Raw genomic sequence first — 13,886 nt, forward strand, 5'->3', positions numbered from 1 at the left:
GTGTGGAGAGCAATGTTTCGCGGTAGATGTAACAATAATAAACCAATACCAATACTAATACCAGAGCTCGAATCCTAGTGTCGTACCTGAGAGAATTGAAAACAAAAAGCTAATCTGAGTAACAGTACCCGTGAAACTCTGAAGCTACTAGTTTGTTATTTTAAAAAAAAAGCATCTAATGTTCTTCAGGGAAAGAAGTCTGCAGATCTCTTTGTTCATCCAGGGCTTCTGGTTCGGGAAGACAATGCATGAATTTGTTTGACAGACTCATCTATGACTAACATTATAAAGTACATGACAACAGCGGCATATTTGTTCAGATCCTCTGATGAGTCCTTGAATGTGGCCCAGTCCACTGACTTGAAGTAATCCCGTAGCTGCTCCTCTCCTTCCCACGACCATCTCTTTGTTGTCCTCACCTCTGGAGCCTTGCTCTTGCCTCTGCCTCTTTGTAGGAAGCAGGAGAACAGCTAGATGATCAGATTTCCCAAAATGTAGTCTAGGGATCAAATGGTAGGCATTCCTAATCGTAGTATAACCGTGGTCGGGTGTCTTGGGACCCCTGGTGCTGCAGGTGATATGTTGATGATAACTGGGCAGAGATTTCTTCAAACAAGCCTGATTGAAGACCCCAGCAATGATTTGAAAGTTGTTAGTGTAGGCTGTTTTTGTGTTTGCTATTCATGGCATTGAATACACTGAGTGCTTGCTGAACATCGGCCTTTGGTGGTGGGTAAATTGCAGTCAGGATCACAGAGGAGAACTCTCTTGCTAAGTGAAACAGACAGCACTTAATCATCAGATGTTCCAGGTTTCGGAGAACAAGACCATTGACTCTGAGCACCATGAAGTGTTTATCATGAAACACAAAGCCCCCCACCTTTAGCCTTCCTCGAATGTTCTGCAGATCGATCCATCTAGAAGATCAAAAACCCTCAGTCATATTCATAAACCCCCACCATATTCATCATGTCATGAGCAAGCAATGTCTCCATGAAACACAGACTACAGCAATCCCTCATTTCCCTCAGATACAGCAATCTTGCCCTTCATTCCTCGGTCTTCTCTAGTGACTGTACGTTTGCCACAGGGTTGAGGAATTTTTACATCCCAACGTTTTAGTCTGGCTCAGAATCCTCCCCTCCTCCCTCTCTTATGGCCATGGCATTGTTCGCTTAAAGGTGCCGTAACTCCATCCTTGAAAGTTAAAACTGCTGATTCCTTCAGAAGATCATGAAATTGCTATTTTGTTTAGACGGCTTCAAAGTACGTTACTTAAAGGGAAATTACAGACTGCAGATCGCAGTGAGAGTAGTTCAGAAGAAGTACATTTAGCAACCTCGTGCGGCACCGACTCTCTGTATTTTCTTCAAAGAATTTAACAGATTTGTCAGGCAAGATTTCCCCTTAAGGAAACCATGCTGCTTGGTCTGTTTTCTCATGTGAATCCAAGTACCCTGAAGCCATAAGACATGGGAGCAGAAATAGGCCAGTTGGCCCATCGAGTCTGATCCAGGCTGATCCATTTTTCCTCTCAGCCCCAATCTCCTGCCTTCCTCCTGTATCCCTTCATGCCCTGACCAATCAAGAATCTATCAAACTCTGCCCTAAATATACATAAAGACTTGGCCTCCATAGCCGTCTGTGGCAACAAATTCCACAGATTCACCACACTCTGGCTAAAGAAATTCCTCCTCATCTCCCTTCTAAAAGAACAACCCTCTATTCTGAGGCTGTGTCTTCTGGTCCTAGACTCTCCCACTGGAGGAAACATCCTCTCCACATCCACTCTATTTGAGGCCTTTCAACATTCAATGGGTTTCAATGAGGTCACCCCTCATGCTTCTAATTTCTAATGAATACAGGCCCAGAGCCGTCAAACACTCTTCAGGTGACAAGCCTTTCAATCCTGGAATCATTTTTGTGAACCTCCTTTGAACCCTCTCCAGTGTCAGCGCATCCTTTCCGAGAGAAGAGGGTCAAAACTGCTCACAGTACTCCAAGTGAGACCTCAACAGTGCTTTATAAAGTTTCAACATTACATCCTTGCTTTTATGTTGTAGTCTTCTTGAAGTGAATGCTAACATTGCACTTGCCTTCCTCACCACTGACTCAACCTGTAAATTAACCTTTAGGGAATCCTGCACAAGGACTCCCACGTACCTTTGACCTCAGAGTTTTGAATTTTCTCTTCATTTAGAAAATAGTCAACCCTTTTATTTCTTCTTCCTAAATGCATGACTCTACACTTCCCAACACTGTATTCCATCTGCCACTTCTTTGCCCATTCTGCTAAACTGTCTACGTCCTTCTGTAGCCTCTCTACTTCCTCAAAGCTACCTGCCCCTCCACCTATCTTTGTATTTTCTGCAAAATTTGGAACAAAGCCATCAATTCCATCATCCAAGTCATTGACATATAAAAAGAAGTGGTCCCAACACAGATCTCAAGTGGAACACCACTTGTTATCGGTAACCAACCAGAAAAGGCTCTTTGCCTCCTGCCAATCAGCCACTGCTTTATCCATGCTAGAATCTTTCCTGTAATACCATGGACTTGTGGCTTGTGAAGTAACCCCATGAGTGGCACCTTGTCAAAGGCCTTCCGAAAATCGAAGTACACAACATCATCCGATCCCCCTTTGTCTTTCCTGCTTGTTATTTCTTCAAAGAATTTCAACAGATTTGCCAGGCAAGATTTACCTAGAGGAAACATTGCAAAAAAAAACTATCATGTGCTTCCAAGTACCCTGAAACCAGATCCTTTACAATTGAATCTAACATCTTCCCAGACACTGAGATCAGACCCAACCCAACTCACTTATAATTTCTTTTCTTCTGCCTCTCTCCTTCTTGAAAAGTGGAGTGACGTTTGTAATTTTCCAGTCTTCCAGAACCATTCCAGAATGTAATGATTCTTGAAAGATCATTGCTAATGTCTCAGCAATCTCTTCAGCCACCTCTTCCAGAACCCTGGTTTGTAGCCCATCTGATCCAGGTGACTTATCTACCTTCAGACCTTTCAGTTTCCCAACAACCTTTTTCCTGGTAATGGTAACTTCACGCACTTCATGACCAGTGTTACCTCTTTGTGTGTGTGTGTGTGTGTGTGTGTGTGTGTGTGTGTGTGTGTGTGTGTGTGTGTGTGTGTGTGTGTGTGTGTGTGTGTGACTGTTTTGCCACACACACTTCTTTTGCTACTAGCACACAAAGAAATTTGAACTGCACACAAAAGTTTGTCACCCTCTATCTTATTGGCATGTAAAGTATATTTCATGATCGTACACAATTACCTTTCCTTCTCTGGTTTCTGATGTAGATAGTGTTGACAATGTGGACTTTGCAATGATTTATACTGTTGTTACTGAAGAAATTATTCAGTCCACACATGTTTTTCTCATTTGGCAAAAAATTGCGCAGCACAAGATTTTTGTGCATGCTGGCCATTACAAATTAAAGAGAACTTTGTTCATGGCCCCTGACACTCTGGAACTTCCAATATACTGCTAGTGTCTTCCACAGTGAAAACTTTTGCAAAATACTTATTCAGTTCATCCACCATTTCCTTATCCCCAATTACTATCTCTCCAGCATTCCTTTCCAGCAGTCTGATGTCCACTCTCGCCCCTCTTTTACACTTTATGTATCTGAAGAAACTTTTGGTATCCTCTTTAATATTATTGGCTAGCCTACTTTCATATTCCCTCCTTTTCTTCTTGATGACATTTTTAGTTGCCTTCTGTTGGTTTTTTAAAACTTCCCCCAATCCTCCAACTTCCCATGAATCTTTGCCCTCTTATACGCCCTCTGCTTGGCTTTTATGTTGGCTTTGACTTCTCTTGTTAGCCGCGGTTGTGTCATCTTGCCTTTAGAATACTGCTTCCTCTTTGGGATGCCTATATCCTGTGCCTTCTGATTGCTTCCCCCAGAAATTCCACCCATTGCTGCTCTGTCATCATCCCTGCCAGTGTTCTCTTCCAATCAATTTTGTCCAAGTTCTCTCTCTGATGCCTCTGTAATTCCATTTACTCCACTGTAATACTGATACATCTGACTTTAGCTTCTTCTTTTCAGATTGCAGAGTGAATTCTGTCATACTATGATCACTTTCCCCTCAGGGTTCTTTCATCTTAAGCTCTCTAATCAATTCCGGTTCATTTCACAGCACCCAATCAGCAGCCTGTCCTTGCTGGGAGTCTCACTGCACGTTGCCTTTGTTTGAAATCCAGCTACTTCATCCTCGGCACTATAATTCTGGTTCCCCCCCCCCCCCCCCCCCACCAGCAAGTTAACTTAAACCCTCCTGAACAGCTCTAGCCAACCTGCGCACAAGGATATTGGATGTCCTCAGGTCCAGGTGCAGCCCATCCTTTTTGTACCTTCACCAGAAGAAATCCCAAAGATCCATAATTCTGAATTGCTGCCCCCTACTGCAGAAGCCACATCCTTAACAATGGACTCTTATGGATTCCTTAACCTGAAGCTACCTATTCAAATCCAATTCATTACACAACACTGAATTCAGAATTGCCTTTCTGCTAGTGGGCTCAACCACAAGCTGCTCCAGAAAGGCATCTAATAAGCATTCTACAAACTCCTTCTCTTGGGATCCAACACCAACTTGATTTTCCCAATCTACCTGACGGTCATAACATTGCCCTTTTTACATGCCTTTTCTATCTCCCGTTATAATTTATATCTAACATCCTGTTTGGAGATCTGTATCTAACACCCATCAGGGTCTTTTTACCCTTGCAGTTTCTGAACTCTACCCACCAGGTTTCTGCACCTCCTGACCTTATTTCACCTCTTTCTAAGAATTTGATTTCAGTATTTTACCTACAGAGCTAGCCCACCTCCTCTGCCTGCCTGTCTGGCCTGACGAAGAGTGTCGGCCCGAAACGTCGACTGTACTTCTTCCTATAGATGCTGCCTGGCCTGCTGCGTTCCACCAGCATTTTGTGTGTGTTGCTTGAATTTCCAGCATCTACAGATTTTCTCGTGCTTGTGTCATTTAAACACGATGTGTCCGAATATTAAGCTCCTGTGATTTTTCTTTCAGCCACGAATCAGTGATGCCCACAATATCATACCTACCATTCTTTAACTGAGCTACGAAATTGTCTAGCTTATTCCATGTGCTACGTGCATTTAAGTATAACACCTTCTGCCCTATATTCAACCATTTTCAATTTTGTCCCCCGTAACACTTTAACTCATCCCACTGACTGCAATTTTGTCCTATCATCTGCCTGTCTTTCCTCACAGTCTCACTACACACTGCCTCTCAAGATTCAAGATTGTTTGATGTCATTTCCGGTACACAAGTGTGAAGGAGAACAAAATAATTGTTACTCTGGATCCAATGCAGCACAAAGAAAAAACACATTAAGACAAAGAATGCGATAATTTAAGAAAACATAATAAATATAAGTACATGAGATAGCTTATACAGTATACATATATTTATTGCATGTATATAAGGAGACACTATGTACTGGAGTGTCTGTAAAGTAGGTGTGGTTGGTGGTGTGGATGGTGAGTTAAGTGGGTGGAGGTGTTGATCAGCCTTACTGCTTGGGGAAAGTACCGTAACTGTTTTTGAGTCTGGTGGTCCTGGTGTGGATGGTACATAGCCTGCTCCCTGATGGGAGTGGGACAAACAGTCCGTGAGCAGTTTGGCGAAGGGGGGGGGGGGGGTCCATAATGATGTCACTGGCCTTTTCCTGGCACCTTTCTGTATGTATGTCCTTGATGGTGGGCAGGCTGGTGCTGGCGATGCGCTGGGCAGCTCTAACTACCCTGCTGTAGAGGCTTCCTGTCCAGCGCACTGCAGTTTCCGTACTACGCAGTGTTGCAGCCTGCTAGATCTGCATCTGTAGAAAGTTGTGAATATTGATGTGCAAAGTCCCAGTGCTCTTTGACAAATATGCTACTTGTAAAACAACCGCTCCATCCTCAGCCCAGTTCTGTTGTAACGCGTCCTTTTCGTACGGGTCATACCTTTCCCAGAAGAGATTCCAATTCTTCAGCCTCCACTCATCTGCCAGGTCATTCTGTTCTTACCCTCACTGGTGCATGGCCCAGGCAGCAATCCAGAGATGACTACCCTGGTGGTTCTTTTCAGCTTTCTACTGAACTCCCTATATACTCTCTTCAGGATCTCCTCCCTTTTCCTATCTATGTTGTTGGTACCAATGTGTACCGTGACTTCTGGTTGTTCCCTCTGCCACATTTAGAATGCAGTGGACTCAATCCGAGATGTCCCTGACCCTGGGTCCTGGGAGGCAATATACCATATGGGTGTCTCAACCACAGAGTCTCCTGCCTGCTTCTCTAACTATGGAATCCCCTATCGTTACTGCGCTCCTCTTCTCCTTCCTTACCTTCTGAGCCACAGAGCCAGACTCAGTGCCAGAGACCTGGTCACTGTGGCTTTCTCCTGGTAGGTCATCGCCACCCCCAACAGTATCAACGCGCTATACTTGCTATTGAGGGGAACCTTCACGGGGTACTCTGCACCGTCTCCCTATTCCCTTTCCCATTCCTGACACTCACCCAGCTACCTCCCTCCTGCATCTGCCTCCTCTGTCCTGCGAATAATGACCGGGGGAGAGTTTCATGGACTAAAAAAAAATGCACCAATGCTGTTTGCAGCCATTTCTGAGCTATGGTTCCTTCATGTAGTCCCTCTGATGAAATAACATTGCTCTCACTTCCCCCCACTGTTATAAAAGGTCCAGAGCATCAATGGATCAATGTGGTTTCTCTAGTGCATCAACCCATACTAGACATCTGGTTTGAGGTTTCAGAAATTACTCTTTGACAAATACATTTAGCTGATCAATATATAAAAATATTTGTCCTTACACAAATTGCGATGACTGTCAGAGATATGCACTAATGAGCACAATCAGCAATCTTTTGTTAACCATGTACTTTAATGCACCTTCTGGCTGGTGAAGCTGCTGTTTCTAAAGAGGTGTTTTCCAGGTGTCCAGTGAATATGCAGAAAGTGTTAGGACCCTGGAACATGCTACTGCTAGTGGTGAAGGCATTTTGATGGAAACATGAATGGGTAAGGAATGGAGGGATACAGATCATGTGCAGGCAGAGGGATTAGTTTGGGTTGGCATCGTGATCAGTATAGACATAATGATCAAAGGGACTTTTCCTGTGCTGCACTGTCCTTTGTTCTATGTTTATTCTTGGTCTTTGTTGACTCAGCGGTGGTGTCTAGAGAGTTCAGCACACCAGTCTTGGTGTGCTGGCCCAGCAATTTATGAGCGCTGCATCTCCTGATGTTAACTGAAAGCCCCGCCTTATTTCATAAGTTGATGTAAAAGATTCCAGGCTCTGTTCTAAAGGAGAACAAGGGAATTAATCCAAGTGACCCCCATCCAATATTTATCTGCCAGTCAACATTTTGAAACAGCATTATCATTCCTTTCTGTGCACAGACTATTCCATTGCATAACAACTGGAGCAGTGTTTCTGAAGCACCACTGTGGCTGTAAAGCACTTGGCAAGTTGAAGGGTGCGGTATAAACGCACACTTCTTTCCATATTCTCAGGAATGCAGCATTTTATTGCAGTGCCAAAAAGGAATTTCAGGCGAGGCTTCTTCCTCCTAATTAGCTTTTTACTTCAGCGACTGCTGCTTAAAATTTGAGGACGGTGTTGACCTTAGTTGTGCTGACAGAGTCTGGCAGAATTTAGTTCTTTGAAGTACTCTTAGAAGCTGGAAAATCCCCTGTGAATTGGAGATGGGGTAGAAGTGGTGATAGCTTTATGGCTTTTCTAACATAGGGACAAGAATAGGGCCCTTTCGACCTGCTCCACAGTTCCATAAGATTTGACTGTTTTGATTTTGACCTCAGCTTCGCTCTCTACTTGATCTCTGTAACCCGTAATTTCTTGTAGATTCCAATAACTGATCTACCTCGGCTTTGGATATCCTTCCCAGCCCCTCACGTAAACAGAGGGGGAAAAAAAAACCCCTCCTCATCTTGGTCTTCAGAGGCTGACCTCTAACCCTGAGTCTAGTTTTCTGCCAGTGGAAACATTGCCATGCTGCCCTGACCACCATAACCCTTCTGTTCTTCCAAGCTGCTCCATCTTTCTTTAAACTCAGGAGTCTTTACTGCACTGTCTTTAAGGCATTGAATACGGAAACCAAAACCGGGTGGTTGTTAAGGTATCCACTATTTATACACCAGCAGTTAGAAAAAGAAGATTAAAAGAACAATGGAACTGTAACGGAGGTACACGATATGCCAGGTGCTGGAATCAGGGGCAAGAAACAGTACGCCAGAGGAACTGCTCAACCTGAGGAGTTCCTGTGTTCCTCTGTAGCAGATTGTTTTAATCTAGTGAAACTGAAGTTTGCAGGAAAAGCAAGAGCTGGTTAGCTGAATCAGCCATCAATCCTTCAGGTCCCATTTTGCTCAGATGGAAGATGAGTCAGTTTCTGGAGTACAGTAGACTCCAGTTAACTGGGCCTTGCGTTAATTGGGGCAGCTGCATATCCGGGATAAGGAACAAAAATAAATCGGTATTGCGAGTGTTCTAATTTGTGTAGTATTTCGCTTAAATACATCTGTTTGTTACTGTTTGTCTTTTTTATATACCTTGTTACGCCCGTGGCCCCCTCCTTTTTGAGAATGGCAGGATCGCTATTGATTCGAGTCAGGAGACCCAGGAAATGAGAGAAAGACATGCAGAATCCACAAAGAGTTTGGAATGTGTCCTGGCCTCCGAAAGGCAGAACCATTGATAACGGCTATTGTCTCTTGGAGACAGACTTGTGTATTGAATCCTGTACGATGCATCGAAGCCCCCAGGCAATGAACCGAGGTGGGGGTTGGTGGAGGAATTGCATCACCCCACCCTGATTGACATCTGAGACCCTGTGAATCAGGATAAAAGAGAGTCTGAGGAACAGCCCCTTCAGACGCACCAGAAGAAACGCTAGAACTCCTGTAACAGCGTAACAGCGAAAGCCGGTGGAACCAGCCCACGTGCGTCCTTTTCCATTTGCCTCAGAATTGGTGGGTCTTGCCACGGAAGCACGGCTTTAGCTAACCTCGAAGGGGAAATCAGTCCCCCAACGACTCTTGAAGGATTGACATCATAAAAGGAATGGGCAAGTTAAACCTCCGTCTTTCTCTCCAACCAAAAAGGCTGCAGCCTACAGCTTGGCTGAACTAAAGTGACTTTTATATTTCCATCGGACAATACATTATCCCCTAGACAACGATAGAGCTATTTCTTATTGATTATTATTATACCCGCGCTTTTAGATTTAGTATTGACGAAGTATATTATCTGTATGTTTGCATTGATATTATTTTGTGTATATTTATCAATAAATACTGTTAAAAATAGTACCATCAGACTTCAGCGGACCTCTCTATCTTTGCTGGTAAGTGACCCAGTTACGGGGTTCGTAACAACCTCTTTGAGTATTTCCAGGAAACTTTGGATAATTGGGCCAAAATGTACTGGTCCTGGTGTGTCCTAATTAACCGGAATTGACTGATCTGGACGTTGTTGGGAGAGTGTAGAAGTCCAAAATCAGAAGTCAGAATGGGCGTGGGTTGGGGAATTCCAGTATCAGGCAGCTGGAAGCACGCGGTCTCACGTGTTCACTGACTGGGGGCATTCTGCAAAGTAGTTGTCCAATCTGCGTTTGTTTTCTAATGAAGAGAGTGCGAGAAACCGCCAAGAAAAGACAGCTTCTAGTACAAATGAAGTAAAGTAATATGTCTTGGTAAAGAAATAGCAGCTTTCCACCGTCCCACACAGGAGGCTGTTGATTAGAGTTACAGCTCATGGAATTGTGGGGATGTTCTAGAGTAGTGGTCACCAACCTTTTTAAGCCCAAGTTCCCTTACCTTGGCCTTAGTGAAAGGCAAGATCTACCTACTAAATCGTTCAGAGAAAAAACAGCTCAGATTGTGCTTCCAACTTGAGGTCCTTTATTTGGGCTAATTGTATTTAATTACATAAAATGCTTTTGTCAAACTTTCAAATTAATTCAACCAAGAAAACACTGTAACTAGCATATCAAACAGGCCGTGCTGGCATCGAGCTCATCCAATAACGCCTTGAATAAGCGGTGCTGAAGCGCTTTTGCTTGAATCAAGTTTATCGGTTTGACCACCAGTGTCGTTACATGAGAAAAGTCCACGACCTTCCCAGCCAAGGCCTGCTGATGAATCCAGGAAGTCGGCAAAATCAGGGTCATTACGGCACAGTGCTATAAAACCAACACACACACACCGCATTGCTAGGGCCCCATCAGTAGTCATTGCCACCAGTTTATGAATGGGGATGTCATTTTCATGGATATTTTTATTAACTCATTGTAAACATCCTCACCTCTCATTCTCTCCTTTAAGTGCAAAAGAGTGAGGAAGTCCTCCTTTGTTGTAAAATCCTGAAAAGCCATTCTGACGAATACAAGCTGAGCTGTCTGCAATACATCCAGTGATTCATCTAACTGTCGTGAAAAATATTCAGTGACAAATCCTTTAACACTTGTCGATCCACGTCCTCTGAGCCTTCAACCCCGATTTCAGCTCCTCAACTTTCCTAGTATTGGTAAACTGTTACTGAGACACTAATATAAGTTTCAGAGGTACGCAAGCTAATGACACCACTGTTTTTGTTTCCCATTTCTTTTACATTTGGGGAACATTGGAATTTAAAGGGGGAGAAGTGTTGTAATGTGAGCATTATAAATATAAATTAATACCAATTAGGATTATGGTAATATAGCAATACTCCCGCTACGAAAACTGTTTGTAAAGAGAGATTGTTTCCGGGGTTGTGGGGTTTTACTTCCGGTCTTTTCTGTGTGGAAAGCTCTGTATGCGAATATCGTTTTACCGTCCTAAATAAAACTGTTCCTTTTGGGCATGAAGTTGTTGAGTGGTCCTTTTTCAAAGTAGAAGTTACTACATATTTGCATCAAAAGGTTTATCAAGCATAATGTATTTGTGTATTTATTTTTCTTTTTTTTTGGGATCTACTGGGAATGTCTCAAAGATCGACCGGTCAATCGCAATTGACTGGTTGGCGACCACCATTCTAGTGCAAATGGAGAGAAAGGGAGCAATAAGTGTGGACCTTCTTTGGTCAGTAGGCTGTTTCTAGTGCCATACCTCAAGGGCTGGTCCTCAGACATCCACAGTCTACAACAACAATTTAGCTGAGGCAATCATGTATAATATATCCAAGTTCGCTGATCAGACAATACCAAGTAGGAACATGAGGATTGATGGGGATGCTAAGAGACGGCAGGAGAATATAGAAAAGCTGAGTGAGTGGACAACAATTTGGAAAATAAAGTATAGTATGATAAAGACAGAGTTAACTGCTTAAGTAGGAAAAAAATTGAGTATTTTTATAGGATGGAAGATAGGAAACATTGATGCTCAAAACCACCAGGATATCCTTCTGCATATTATTTAAAACTATTATGCCAGTGCAGCAGGCTGTTAGGAAGGGCAGGTAAATTTTGATTTTTATTTCTGGAGGACCTGAATATGAGTAAGATTTATACAGAGCCGTGGTGAGACCACACCAAGTATTATTGACAATTTTGGACTCCTTAAAAAGTATGTACTGTCCTACAGGGAGTGCAGTGAAGATTCACAGGGGGTTCCCTAGGTTGACAGATTTGCCATGAGGTGAGATTGTGCAGGCTATTTAGAGGTGATTTAATTGAAATATGAAAAAGTCTTAAAGGATGTAATAGGATAGATATGTGGAGAATGTTTCTCTTAGATAGGGAATCTTGAACTATGGCTCAGTTTCAGAAAGATTTGGCCAGGCAGGGCAGAGGTGAAGGAAAATTTCTTCACTCAAGTAGTGGCTGGATCATTGGAATTTTCTAACCTGGAGGGCTGTGGCGGCTCACTCACTGAGTTCATTCAAAACAGGGATTAATAGATTTCTGAATATATCAAAGGCGTCAGTAGATCTGGGAAAAGACTGGGAAAATGATGCCGGGGTAGAAGATCAGCTACAATCTTATTCAAAGGGCCGAATAGCCTTTTCCCTCTTTTATTTCTAATGTTCTTATGTGCACCTATCTATTAACTTTCTCCTTTTTTTGCACAGAATCCCCAGATCTTTCTTTAGATAGCAGTGTGCAGAACTCTTACACCATCTAAATAAAATAGTGCTTCTCAACTCTACTTGCCAAGTGGTTAACCTCACGTGTGCCCACATTATGTTCCATTTGCCATCTTTTTGCCCACTCAATCTGCCCATATCCCTTTGCAGACTTTTTGTGTCCTCTGCTACTGTTGTGTTGTCTGCAAACTTGAATACATAACAAACACCTCTGATCTCTACACAATTGCATATTTAATTTGCCCTTTTCTATGGCTCTTAATATTTTATGGTGACCAAAATTCTGCCAGTCTCATGGCTTTAATAATTAACATAGCAGCAGTTGCCCTATGTAGAAGGATATTCCAAATTCCTGTAACCCTTTGCTTCATCTTGTAGCTTCATTTCTGAAAAATATGACTCTATAGAGTTTAGATCTCTCAACCAGTGGAAATAGTTTTTTCTTCCTGTTTTGTGATCTGTGCTCAGTCAGTTCCAGGCAGTTAAAGCAATGTGAGCTCCTTGTTATTAATAAGGGGATTACCCTGTTAGCTCAACATAATTTGCATTTAAATACCATTGTACGATCTCCAAGGCTGCATACCAATTTAGGACACAAAAAGAGACGTGGCTTAGCATGTGGCCAACCCCCCACTGAGCAATCCCACTATCGTATCCCGCTCTCCTGATTCCCCGTAACTCATCCGACCAATTTTTCTCATTTGCCCTTTAACTTCCCTTTGACTCTTTTTGCCTCTTATCTATGCTGAGGGTTGATTAATCTACCATCATGCATCTGGAATGTAGGAGGAAATCAGCAACATCTCCTCAGACTGTGAGATCTTCACACAGGTGGCACCCCAGAGCAGAATACAATACAGGTCCACAGAGCCGAGAGCCCTTGCTGAATGCCACCGTGCCACCTCAGAGCAGCACAGTGAACTACAGAGCTCTGTTCTGGCTAGGACTGTTTTTAAGAAAAAGTTTTTTGTGTCAGATAGTATGTGGACTGTATTTTTCTCAATGTCACCTGGTAGGTGTGCGCCATCTTTGGATTGCTTGCTGTCTTAATTGTTTGTCTTCGCTCTAGGTTTGTCTTTTCTCTTTGCAGTTGTCTCATTTGTGCTCATGGGGATTGCTAAACTAAAGACAAAAGAGTTTAGCAATCCCCATGGAGCACAAATGAGACAAGTGTATTTATCACTTTTCTTTAATTTAGGATAATTTAATTAGCACGGTAACGTTAATGTCGGGAATTCCTACATGTTCCAAGGTGTATTTCATGGGGGGGGCATGTCAACCCCTCTTTGTTAGGTCACCGTGGCTCCTTGTCAGCTGAAACTCAGACCCGAGTCCTTCTGTGTATCAGGAGTGATTTCAGTTCATCAACATTCTGTACAGCTTATCTCAGCTCCATTTTTTTCTAGTTAATTTCTGTAAACTTCTATAGTTGTACCATGGAGAGCATTCTGACAGGCTGCATCGCTGTCTGTTATGGAGGGGCTACTGCACAGGACCGAAAGAAGCTGTGGAAGGTTGTAAATTTAGTCGGCTCTATCTTGGGCACTAGCCTACAAAGTACCCAGGACATCTTTAGGGAGCGGTGTCTCAGAAAGGCAGCGTCCATTATTAAGGACCTCCAGCACCCAGTGCATGCCCTTTTCTCACTGTTACCATCAGGTAGGAGGTACAGAAACCTGAAGGCACACACTCAGCGATTCAGGGACAGCTTCTTCCACTCTACCATCCAATTCCTAAATGGAC

At 43.2% G+C, this 13,886-nt stretch overlaps 1 protein-coding gene across 1 annotated transcript in view; it reads left to right on the top strand.

Annotated features, from left to right (window-relative positions):
• LOC140733105 (acyl-coenzyme A oxidase-like protein) overlaps positions 1-13,886 on the top strand; it is a 318,950-nt gene that overhangs the window by 19,127 nt on the left and 285,937 nt on the right. The gene's annotated exons all lie outside the window — the stretch shown is intronic.

This window comes from Hemitrygon akajei, chromosome 9, assembly GCF_048418815.1.
Source record: "Hemitrygon akajei chromosome 9, sHemAka1.3, whole genome shotgun sequence".
Classification (NCBI taxonomy): Eukaryota; Metazoa; Chordata; class Chondrichthyes; order Myliobatiformes; family Dasyatidae; genus Hemitrygon; species Hemitrygon akajei.